This window comes from Lissotriton helveticus, chromosome 1_2, assembly GCF_964261635.1.
Source record: "Lissotriton helveticus chromosome 1_2, aLisHel1.1, whole genome shotgun sequence".
NCBI lineage: Eukaryota > Metazoa > Chordata > Amphibia > Caudata > Salamandridae > Lissotriton > Lissotriton helveticus.
The window spans coordinates 205940242-205951267 of record NC_136058.1 but is presented as its reverse complement, the minus strand read 5'-3'; positions in this window follow the sequence as shown (position 1 = coordinate 205951267).

Genomic DNA, 11026 nt, shown 5'->3' with positions numbered 1-11026 from the left:
GAAGAGCCAGGTCTTGAGGTTCTTCCTGAAGGTGTGCAGGTTCGGGGAGCATCTGATGTTTGCTGGGAGACCGTTTCAGGTCTTGGCTGTGACGTAGGAGAAGACTTGTCCGCCTGCTCTGTTTCTGCGGATGCGGGGTGGTCTCTGCCAGGGCGAGGTCGGCGGAGCGGAGGTTCCTCGGGTATGTGGAAGGAGACTCTCTCATTGAGGTAGTTGGGTGCGATGTTGTGAAGGGCTTTGTAGGCAAGGGTGAGAAGTTTGAAGGTCACTCTCTTGTCGACGGGGAGCCAGTGGAGGTCTCGTAGTAGTTGGGTCATGTGTTCGTGTCATGGTGTCCCTAGGACGAGTCTTGTTGCAGCGTTCTGGATGGTTTGGAGCTTGTGCAGCAGGGTTCTGTTGATTCCAGCATAGAGGGCGTTAGCGTTAGGCCTGAGACATGTTTTTAAGGCTACTTAAGTGGGTGGCACAACCAGTGCTGCACGCCAACTAGTAGCATTTAATTTACAGGTCCTGGGTACATGTAGCCCCAATTCACTAGGGGCTAATGAGTAAATAAAATATGCCATTTGGCGATAAACCAATATTATAGTGTGTAAAGAAGAGAGCACAAGCACTTTAGCACTGGTTAGCAGAGGTAAAGTGCACAGAGTAATGAGGCCAGCCGAAACTAATTCAATCAAAAAATAGGTGGAGGAATGCAAAAAGTTTGGGGATGACCCTACAGGAAGGGCCAAGTCCAACAGACGTTGAACTTATAAAGAAACATTCTGCCTCTTTATGTATTGAATGTATTGAGCACAATTTATTTATGCATGCATTATAATTATTTCTGCAGTAGTAAGTTGGACCTAAACCTTCAAAAATGTTTGTGAAGTGGTGTTATGAGCAGAGACATTTTAAGGTATTAAAAGTGGGCAATTGCCAGGGCATCCACCATCCAGCGGCCCCCTGGGAAAGCGTACTTTTTCTCTATCATACATCTGTCTATTTCTCTGTCTCAACTTTTAATATTTAATTAAATATAATTTGGCATTAAGAGGCATTAATGAGCAGAAATTGGGTAATAAAATTCAAAGTTGTTCCGAACAACGGCTCCCAAAAATAATTTTTGCCTCGGACCCCCAAAATCCTTAGGATGACACTGGTTATGAGGTGCAATTGAGACAGAGGAAATTACTCTTACCACATTAACATGCTTACACTTCTTCTCAAAGCCACCACTTTAAAAGTGCCCAGAGATAACTGAAATGCATAATACGTTTTTAGGTCTGTGTTTTTACAGGCCTATTGCTTGCACTGAACTGCATGAAGAAAAACGTAATAACTACAACCCTCTCTGCTGGCCCCCTTGTGTGTCTCCCTCTAACGTGTCTATTCTGCATACTTTTGCACTTAATTCCAGATCTACTTGTTTCACCAATGATTGTTCCCTTTGCATCAATTTGCTAAGAACGTATCAATTGAGTACGTTTTCATTTCTTTTGTACAATGGTTCATCTTTTTCTGAACTACGCCCATAGGTACACAGAAGCTTTATCAGCTGATGCAGGAAGCCATGAATTGTGTAAAACAGCCCAACACTCATTGGGGCTGAGCACGTTTTGTCTTTGTTTTTTAATTTAAAGTCTCAAGACCCAAATCACAAAGGTAAACTCACACTTTTGTGTAAGTTTACTACTTTTCAGTATTTTTCAACTGAAATTTAGACCAAAAGTCTAACTTTACTACTTTTCGGTATTCACAAAGATAAACTCAGACCAAAAGTCTAACTTTACTAGTAGTACCTTATCTCAGTGGCGTCACTGGGGTTGGTGTCACCCGGTGCGGGTAACTCATGGTGTCACCCCCTCGCAACTTACCGCATGGACCACCTCTGTCGGAAATGTCCGGCGCTAGGTACTGTCTTACTCCCTCTAGCTCCCTCTCTCTGTCTAGCTCCCTCTCTCTGTCATACTCACCCTAGCTCCCTCTGTCTCCCTCTCTCTCTGTCTTACTCCCTCTAGCTCCCTCTCTCTCTGTCTTGCTCCCTCTAGCTCCCTCTCCCTCTGTCTAACTCCCTCTAGCTCCCTCTCTCTGTCTTGCTCCCTCTAGCTCCCTCTCTCCCTCTCTTACTCCTTCTAGCTCCCTCTCTCTCTGTCTTACTCCCTCTAGCTCCATCTCTCTCTCTTACTCCCTCTTGCTCCCTCTCTCTGTCTTACTCCCTTTAGCTCCCGCTCTCTCTCTCTTACTCCCTCTAGCTCCCGCTCTCTCTCTTACTCCCTCTAGCTCCCTCTCTCTCTTACTCCCTCTAGCTCCCTCTCTCTCTTACTCCCTCTAGCTCCCCCTCTCTCTGTCTTGCTCCCTCTGTCTCCCTCTCTCTGTTTTACTCCCTCTAGCTCCCTCTCTCCCTCTCTTACTCCTTCTAGCTCCCTCTCTCTCTGTCTTACTCCCTCTAGCTCCATCTCTCTCTCTTACTCCCTCTTGCTCCCTCTCTCTGTCTTACTCCCTTTAGCTCCCGCTCTCTCTCTCTTACTCCCTCTAGCTCCCGCTCTCTCTCTTACTCCCTCTAGCTCCCTCTCTCTCTTACTCCCTCTAGCTCCCTCTCTCTCTTACTCCCTCTAGCTCCCCCTCTCTCTGTCTTGCTCCCTCTGTCTCCCTCTCTCTGTTTTACTCCCTCTAGCTCCCTCTCTTTCCCTGTCTTACTCCCTCTAGCTCCCTCTCTCTCTTTTACTCCCTCTAGCTCCCTCTCTCTGTCTTACTCCCTCTAGCTCCCTCTCTCTGTCTAGCTCCCTCTCTCTGTCTTACTCTCTCTAGCTCCCTCTGTCTCCCTCTCTCTCTGTCTTACTCCCTCTAGCTCCCTCTCTCTCTGTCTTACTCCCTCTAGCTCCCTCTCCCTCTGTCTAACTCCCTCTAGCTCCCTCTCTCTGTCTTGCTCCCTCTAGCTCCCTCTCTCCCTCTCTTACTCCTTCTAGCTCCCTCTCTCTCTGTCTTACTCCCTCTAGCTCCATCTCTCTCTCTTACTCCCTCTAGCTCCATCTCTCTCTCTTACTCCCTCTAGCTCCCTCTCTCTGTCTTACACCCTTTAGCTCCCGCTCTCTCTCTATTACTCCCTCTAGCTCCCGCTCTCTCTCTTACTCCCTCTAGCTCCCTCTCTCTCTTACTCCCTCTAGCTCCCTCTCTCTCTGTCTTGCTCCCTCTCTCTGTTCTACTCCCTCTAGCTCCCTCTCTCTCTCTGTCTTACTCCATATAGCTTCCTCTCTCTCTGTCTTACTCCCTCTAGCCCCCTCTCTCTTATTCCCTCTAGCTCCTTCTCTCTCTCTTACTCCCTCTACCCCCTCTCTCTCTGTCTTGCTCCCTCTAGCTCTCTCTCTCTCTCTGTCTTACTCCCTCTAGCTCCCTCTCACTCTGTTTTGCTCCCTCTAGCTCCTTCTCTCTCTCTTACTCCCTCTAGCTCCCTCTCTCTGTCTAGCGCCCTCTAGCTCACTCTCTCTCTGTTTTACTCCCTCTAGCTCCCTCTCTCTGTCTAGCTCACTCTCTCTCTGTCTTGCTCCCTCTAGCTCCCTCTGTCTCCCTCTCTATGTCTTAGTCCCTCTAGCTCCCTCTCTCTCTGTCCTACTCCCTCTAGCTCCCTCTCTCTGTCTAGCTCCCTCTAGCTCCCTCTCTCTCTCTCTTACTCCCTCTAGCTCCCTCTCCCTCTGTCTTGCTCCCTCTAGCTCCCTCTCTCTCTATCTTAATCCCTCTGGCTCCCTCTCTCTGACTAGCTCCCGCTCTCCCTGTTTGCTCCCTCTGTCTCCCTCTCTGTCTTACTCCCTCTAGCTCCCTCTCTCTCTCTGTCTTCCTCCCTCTAGCTCCCTCTCTCTTACTCCCTCTAGCTCCCTCTCTGTCTTGCTCCCTCTAGCTCCCTCTCTCTCTGTCTTGCTCCGTCTAGCTCCCTCTCTCTCTGTCTTACTCCCTCTAGCTCCCTCTCTCTCCGTCTTGGTCCCTCTAGCTCCCTCTCTCTGTCTTGCTCCCTCTAACTCCCTCTCTCTCTCTTACTCCCTCTAGCTCCCTCTCTCTCTGTCTTGCTCGCTCTAGCTCGCTCTAGCTCCCTCTCTCTCTATCTTACTCCCTCTAGCTCCCTCTATCTGTCTAGCTCCCTCTCTCGCTGTCTTACTCCCTCTAGCTCCCTCTGTCTCCCTTTCTCTGTCTTACTCCCTCTAGCTGCCTATCTCTGTCTAGCTCCCTCTATCTCCCTCTCTCTTGCTCCCTCTAGCTCCCTCTGTCTCCCTCTCTCTCTGTCTTACTCCCTCCAGCTCCCTCTCTCTCTGTCTTACTCCCTCTAGCTCCCTCTCTCTCTGTCATACTCCCTCTAGCTCCCTCTCTCTCTGTCTTCCTCCCTCTAGCTCCCTCTCTCTCTCTCTTACTCCCTCTAACTCCCTCTCTCTCTGTCTTACTCCCTCTAGCTCCCTCTCTCTCTATCTTACTCGTTCTAGCTCCCCCTCTCTGTCTAGCTCCCTCACTCTCTGCCTTGCTCGCTCTAGCTCCCTTTGTCTTACTCCCTCTAGCTCCCTCTCTCTCTGTTGTACTCCCTCTATCTCCCTCTCTCTCTGTCTTGCCCCCTCTAGCTCCCTCTCTCTCTGTCTTACTCCCTCTAGCTCCCTCTCTCTGTCTTGCTCCCTCTAGCTCCCTCTCTCTCTATCTTACTCCCTCTAGCTCCCTCTCTCTGTCTAGCTCCCTCTCTCTCTGTCTTACTTCCTCTAGCTCCCTCTCTCTCTGTCTCTCACTCTAGCTCTATCTCTCTCTGTGTTACTCCCTCTAGCTCCCTCTCTCTCTCTGTCTTACTCCCTTTATCTCCCTCTCTCTATGTCTTACTCTCTCTATCTCCTTCTCTCTCTTTGTTACTCCCTCTTGCTCCCTTTCTCTGTTTTGCTCTCTCTAGCTCCCTCTCTCTGTCTTACTCCCTCTAGCTCACTCTCTCTCTGTCTTGCTCCCTCTAGCTCCCTCTCTCTTATTCCCTCTAGCTCCCTCTCTCTCTATCTTACTCCCTCTAGCTCCCTCTCTCTGTCTAGCTCCCTCTCTCTCTGTCTTACTTCCTCTAGCTACCTCTGTCTCCCTCTCTCTGTCTTACTCCCTCTAGCTCCCTCTCTCTGTCTTTCTCACTCTAGCTCCCTCTCTCTTGCTCCCTCTAGCTCCATCTGTCTCTCTCTCTCTCTGTCTTACTCCCTCTAGCTCCCTCTCTCTCTCTGTCTTACTCCCTCTAGCTCCCTCTCTCTCTGTCATACTCCCTCTAGCTCCCTCTCTCTCTGTCTTCCTCCCTCTAGCTCCCTCTCTCTCTCTTACTCCCTCTAGCTCCCTCTCTCTCTGTCTTACTCCTTCTAGCTCCCTCTCTCTTTATCTTACTCGTTCTAGCTCTCTCTCTCTGTCTAGCTCCCTCACTCTCTGCCTTGCTCCCTCTAGCTCCCTCTGTCTTACTCCCTCTAGCTCCCTCTCTCTCTGTCGTACTGCCTCTAGCTCCCTCTCTCTGTGTCTTACTCCCTCTAGCTCCCTCTCTCTCTGTCTTGCTCCCTCTAGCTCCCTCTCTCTCTATCTTACTCCCTATAGCTCCCTCTCTCTGTCTAGCTCCCTCTCTCTCTGTCTTACTTCCTCTAGCTACCTCTGTCTCCCTCTCTCTAGCTCCCTCTCTCTGTCTTTCTCACTCTAGCTCTATCTCTCTCTGTGTTACACCCTCTAGCTCTCTCTCTCTGTGCCTTGCTCCCTCTAGCTCCCTCTGTCTTACTCCCTTTATCTCCCTCTCTCTATGTCTTACTCTCTCTATCTCCCTCTCTCTCTTTGTTACTCCCTCTTGCTCCCTCTCTCTGTCTTGCTCTCTCTAGCTCCCTCTCTCTGTCTTATTCCCTCTAGCTCCCTCTCTCTCTATCTTACTCCCTCTAGCTCCCTCTCTCTGTCTAGCTCCCTCTCTCTCTGTCTTACTTCCTCTAGCTACCTCTGTCTCCCTCTCTCTGTCTTACTCCCTCTAGCTCCCTCTCTCTGTCTTTCTCACTCTAGCTCCCTCTCTCTTGCTCCCTCTAGCTCCCTCTGTCTTTCTCTCTCTCTGTCTTACTCCCTCTAGCTCCCTCTCTCTCTGTCTTACTCCCTCTAGCTCCCTCTCTCTCTGTCATACTCCCTCTAGCTCCCTCTCTCTCTGTCTTCCTCCCTCTAGCTCCCTCTCTCTCTCTTACTCCCTCTAGCTCCCTCTCTCTCTGTCTTACTCCCTCTAGCTCCCTCTCTCTTTATCTTACTCGTTCTAGCTCCCTCTCTCTGTCTAGCTCCCTCACTCTCTGCCTTGCTCCCTCTAGCTCCCTCTGTCTTACTCCCTCTAGCTCCCTCTCTCTCTGTCGTACTGCCTCTAGCTCCCTCTCTCTCTGTCTTACTCCCTCTAGCTCCCTCTCTCTCTGTCTTGCTCCCTCTAGCTCCCTCTCTCTCTATCTTACTCCCTCTAGCTCCCTCTCTCTGTCTAGCTCCCTCTCTCTCTGTCTTACTTCCTCTAGCTACCTCTGTCTCCCTCTCTCTGTCTTACTCCCTCTAGCTCCCTCTCTCTGTCTTTCTCACTCTAGCTCTATCTCTCTCTGTGTTACACCCTCTAGCTCTCTCTCTCTCTGTGCCTTGCTCCCTCTAGCTCCCTCTGTCTTACTCCCTTTATCTCCCTCTCTCTATGTCTTACTCTCTCTATCTCCCTCTCTCTCTTTGTTACTCCCTCTTGCTCCCTCTCTCTGTCTTGCTCTCTCTAGCTCCCTCTCTCTGTCTTATTCCCTCTAGGTCCCTCTCTCTCTGTCTTGCTCCCTCTAGCTCCCTCTCTCTCATTCCCTCTAGCTCCCTCTCTCTCTATCTTACTCCCTCTAGCTCCCTCTCTCTGTCTAGCTCCCTCTCTCTCTGTCTTGCTTCCTCTAGCTACCTCTGTCTCCCTCTCTCTGTCTTACTCCCTCTAGCTCCCTCTCTCTGTCTTTCTCACTCTAGCTCCCTCTCTCTCTGTCTTTCTCACTCTAGCTCTCTCTGTCTTACTACCTCTAGCTCCCTCTCTCTCTCTGTCTTACTCCCTTTATCTCCCTCTCTCTCTTACTCCCTTTATCTCCATCTCTCTCTGTCTTACTCTCTCTAGCTCCCTCTCTCTCTTTGTTACTCCCTCTTGCTCCCTCTCCTCTGTCTTGCTCTCTCTAGCTCCCTCTCTCTGTATTACTCCCTCTAGCTCCCTCTGTCTCCCTCTCTCTCTTACTCCTTCTGTCTTCCCTGGATTTGTATAAACAAGAGTGCAAGCAACAGGTGGCACTGTAGTGAAGAGCAAGTTGAAATGTGGAACTGGTTCACTGGAAAACTGAAGACTGTGCAAGATACTGAAAAATAGGAAACCACGCACCCTCAGATGAGCTAGGCTGCTATAGAGTTGCCTTGTGAGCAAAGAAAATTGCAGTCAAGCATTGCATATCTCCTGCGAGACGCTGGCGAGTGTGAACAGCATGAGGAACAAGCTTGCACAGGGAGCGACAGTAAAGGTGAGAGCAGAGGCGAGGCTGCAGTGCAGATTGGTGTCACCCCATGTGTTGGTGTCACCCGGTGCGGTCCGCACCCCCCTAGTGACGCCACTGCCTCATCTTTGTGAATACAGAAAAGTAGTAAAGTAAGACTTTTGGTCAAAGATTACCTTTGTGAATACTGAAAAGCAGTAAACTTACACAAAAGTTTAAGTTTACCTTTGTGAATCGGGCACTCACTGAGGAGGATCTGGGTATGGGCAGTACACAGTATACTAAATAACCCATGCCTTGTAACACTGTGATTAATCAGAAAGTGAAAATAAAACGGGGTCCAATTGACACATTCCTGTTAAAATGGAAAAGACTTTAATATATCCATTAAGTATTGTTTTTGTTACAATGCACTATATATAAGCAGTGCCATAGCTCACGAGGCAAGATGGAGTAAGTGTCTCAAGAAGTCCATGGCTTTGGCATTAACTTTCAAACACAAACCACAACATGGCACTTATTGGATTCCATTTGCATATTTCATCTGCTAAGGTGCTTTTTAGGTCACTACAAAATCTAGGCCTCACTAAATAGTGCATATGGGCAGTGGAACAATCCAGTTCATAAACTCAGATAAGGATAGTCTGTGCTTTTCAGCGCAGCTCTTTTCCTGCCTAAAATGCAGTACATATTGCATGGCCCCGGACTTCTTCCTCTCTTCACCAGATGCATGGTTTATTGGACAGAGCAAATAGCACAGGTACAATTTAAGCCTGCTTACAAATATAGATCTCTCCCTTGTTTGTCATACATAGGATCTTTGGGTGGCATTAACATGCACAGGTCTAATATGGTTCAGACTATAGGCTTAGGGGTATATGGGTGATTGGGCATGCCCCCTTATAGGTACGCCTTTATGAAAGAGGGAAAGAACTTGTCTCGTTCTTTCAAAGAGCCAATCAGATTTTACCTTTATTCCACAAGTTCCCAACTTGAACACTCCTGAGTTCTGATTTCAGCACATCTTGTCAAGTTTTTGATTTTAGTCGCCTTCGGATTTCCAATTTTTGCCCCGCTGTTTGAAATTGCTCTCTGCACCTAATGTACAATGCCAGATTCCCATTTTAAGAATTGCCCCAACAATCATCTTTCAAATTACCCCACACTCCTTCCTTCCTTATGCCATTAACTTCCACTTGCTTGAGTGCTCCTGACAAGTAAAAATGGACATTCAGTTGTCCTATTGAGTGTGTTTTTCATATGCATTGAGTGCAACAAGTAGTGCTAAGATATGGCTCTGGGTATGTAAAAAGTAATCTCTCATTCAAACCCACAGACACCTAGATTGGTTGAGTAACCCAGATGGCCACCCTGATCCACAATGCAGATGCGCTATGGATCCTTGCAGAGGAGGTGCTGTGTAAGCACTTCCTTGAAGGGCTTGAGTGGGGGTGAGTCCTATGAGGAGCGGCGTGAGTAGGTCTAATGATAGAACGTCGGAGGAATCAAGTAGGCAGGAGGAATTCTCACTTTAAACTGTTTGGACCTTATTGATGACGGGCTTGCGCCGCCGTTGCATCACAATTTTGTGACGCTGTGGTGGCATAAACAATGTGCCACAGTGGCCCTTATTTACAAAGTGACACATCTAGGCAGATGCATCACTTTGTAAAGGTCTGCGCTACATTATACCTACGTCAGGTACAATGTAATACAGGGTTGGCGTTCCCCTGTAAAAAAGCCTTGTAGAAGTGGTGGAGTGAAATCTATGAGATTTCTCTGCACCACTTCTACAACTTGACTGCGTCACAATCCTTATGCCTTCTTCAAACAGGTGTAAGGAGTGACGCAGGGCTTTTCACTTTGGACTCGCCCATGTGTAATGACCCATTGCTGGAGTTGTGTCAGTTATTCGACACACTCCAGCAATGCGTCATTTTTAAGCCATCAGATACGTCATCTGTCCTTGTGCCTTGGATGGACGGAGCGTTTGAACAAATCAAACACTCACCCCCAGTCAACTGATCTGGGTTTAATCCGTCACCATTCTTTAGTTCACTCAGCCACCCCAGTTCAGACATGGCTATATGCAAATCAGTCTGACCCTGTGCCTTATGGGAACAGTCCAGCCCGAACTGCCAAGCCATGTCTTCCCTGGACCGGAAACAAGCATCCTGGGACCGGTTTCGGATTCATAATCCTCATCAGCCAGGCTATCTTGAATCCAGTGGCCAAGTGAACAAGGGACTCACGTCTGAGTATACCCTGTCACACTTAGGGCGAACAAAGCGACACAAAAGGGGATGATGGACGGAGCGTTTGAACAAATCAAACACTCCCCCCCCCCAGTCAACTGATCTGGGTTTCATCCGTCACCATTCTTTAGTTCACTCAGCCACCCCAGTTCAGACATGGCTATATGCAAATCAGTCTGACCCTGTGCCTTATGGGAACAGTCCAGCCCGAACTGCCAAGCCATATCTTCCCTGGACTGGAAACAAGCATCCTGGGACCGGTTTCGTATTCATAATCCTCATCAGCCAGTCTATCTTGAATCCAGTGGCCAAGTGAACAAGGGACTCACGACTGAGTATACCCTGCCACACTTAAGGCGAACAAAGCGACACAAAAGGGGATGATGGTCCGTCCATCACCACCCCTTTTGTACCGCATTGTAATTACGACGCATCCATGGTGTCGTATGGCTGATGCTATGAAAAGTGACACATCGCTGTTTTTTGCCCATCTTCCTTGTAGTTAACTGTATCGAAACTACCCACAATCACAGAAAAAGTGTTGAACATAAGTTAGAAGGTCACATTTTTGGTAGCTGGTTATCCTTTATTTCAAAGTGATGCATTGACCTGGCCGAATGTTGCTGCTTTATAACTTCTCACATTAGTCAGAGTGAAGGCCTCTGTTTTCAACTCTGCTTCTTCTGTAGGAGGGTGTGTCCACTCTGCTGATTTTCAGGGGCATAGAGCATTGAAGACACCTCTCTCTCCCCCACAAAATGGCCTTGTCTACCATACCACTGTGCTTTCTCCGCCGGTAATGAATATGCGCCCTTCTCTAGACACCTCCACCGCGGACGCTCTCCGAGCTCGGAGTGACAGCGGTTGGAGCTCCCGCATTGGGATGCGTCGCTCCTCCGCAGCGCTCCCCAGGCGCCTGTCCAGGGCTCTTTCATCCCTTAAGTGCAGCGATCTTCGTCCTTATTCGACAAGGTCCGCCGTGCTGGCCACGCGCCGGGGACTGGGCCTTGCAGAAGACAAATGGCGGTGTCAGGTCACCCATGCCGACGCCGAGCCGTCCGGACCTGCAAGCTCGGATCGAGCGCTCTGAAGGCTCCTGGGCAAATGTTACTGGATGCTCCGCATCAGCGCCTCAAGCCTTAAAATCCGCCGCAATGGCCTTGGCAAGTGCAGCGTTGGGGGCACTGTACAGATGCGCGCACACGAGCCTGGCTGGGAGGAGTAACACACAGTCTCAAAGTGAGATGCACGTGATCTGGCGACTGTAAGGTTTAATTGTAATCAGATCAATTTTCAGTGCAATACTCTCGAGCA